Genomic DNA, 1808 nt, shown 5'->3' with positions numbered 1-1808 from the left:
AGGAATTCTACCACATATTTAAAGAGGATCTACATCCAATACTACTTGTTATTTAAAAAGATAGAAATTGAGAGAGAACTTTGAAATTCCTTCTATGAAGCCAGCATCACTCTAATACCAAAGCCAAGTAAAGATACAAACAAAAAAGAAAACTATAGACACTTATTTTTAATGAACACAGATGCAAAATTCTCAACAAAATACTTGCAAACCACATACAAACACACATCAAAAAGATCATCCACCATGATCAAGTTGGCTTTATTCCAGAGATGCAGGGATGGTTCAATATATATAAGTCAATAAATGTCATAAATCATATAAATGGGCTCCAAGACAAGAACCACATGGTCATCTCAATAGATGCAGAGAAGGCCTTTGACAAAATTCAACATGCTTTTATGTTTAAAGTCCTAGAGAGAATTGGACTGGAGGGAACATACCTCAACTAATTAAAGCCATATATAACAAACCCACAGCCAACATAATTCTAAATGGAGAAAAACTGGAAGCATTCCCATTGAAATCAGGAACCAGACAAGGCTGCCCAGGGAAGGTTATACAAGGAACCTAAGGGATAAAGGGAAAGAAGGAGCTCAGGAGAGGCAGGACCATAGGAGAATGGTATTATTAAGGGAGAAATGGAAAAAACAGGGGCACCTTAAATGGGGTAACCATGATGGAAGGGTTAGACAATGTGAGAGATAAACAATGCCTGTCTAGTTTTAGAAAACCAGAGAGAACCATATTAAGCCAATAACCTACTGAAAAATTATACAGACAACCAGATCAAAGAATGTAATATATGCCTAGGCAAGGTTTATCTGAGAGCATTAGGTCTTTGCCCAAGCTCTATCAACATGGCATATGGTAATTAAAGGTACCAGACTTGTGGAACTAACTTTTTTGGATGTTTAACAGCCATACTTTGAGACCTATTTGGTCAGGGGGACATAAAGGTCAGTTTTTGCTCCTTGCCCTCCTCAACTAAGTTCCAGGGGACTATTAACATCTCTGAAAATGTCCTACAACTGTGGTGAGTCACCTGTCCTCTTGAGCAAGGAGGCCATGGAGACCCCATCAGACGGACCTGAACCAGCATCCAGTCTACAAAGAGGAGGGTCAACACAGAGGAAACATTTCTTCCATGCTACCAACTGAAGCCAGCCATGGCCCAGCAGAACCTTGGGAGGTGCTCCTCCCAAGCCCATGTGAGCCCTGAGGAACAGATCCTCAAATGATCTTAAGAGTAAAAATAAATTGTTTTATCTGGGACAACTGTAGGGTCTTAAACACCAAAAAGGAAAGTGTAACCAAAGATTAATGGAGTCAATATAATTTTTAAGAGTCCATATCTATAGCTAAAGGCTAAATAACAAGAAACAGTGCCAGACAGGAGAAAGCTTCCTTTGAGTTATTGGCCAAGGTGGCACAAGAGACTCCCAGACAGTAACCCAGCACAGAACTCGGAAAATGAACAGCAGACCCCAATCTTATCTAAAGGAATATTGACAACTGATTACTGCTAGATGAGGAACAGCTGACCTTCCTAAAACAAAGACCTATAGATAGGCTGCCTAGATCCACCAGTAGTGGGGAATGGCTGGGGTGCCGACAACAGTAGCAAGGATGATCGAGTATAAGGGCTCCAGTAGTGGGCGGGGGTATGAGAGGGTGCCACCTGGAAGTGAGTGTGTAGATGAATAAGATGGTTTGAGATGTTGTGTGAAATACACACAGACAAAATCAACAAATTAAAAAAATGAATTATATTTGAAGAGGAAGCATAAAAAATTTACATCACGTTA

This window comes from Nannospalax galili, unplaced genomic scaffold (assembly GCF_000622305.1).
Source record: "Nannospalax galili isolate Female #2095 unplaced genomic scaffold, S.galili_v1.0 scaffold296, whole genome shotgun sequence".
Taxonomy (NCBI): Eukaryota; Metazoa; Chordata; class Mammalia; order Rodentia; family Spalacidae; genus Nannospalax; species Nannospalax galili.
This window is presented reverse-complemented; position numbering follows the sequence as displayed.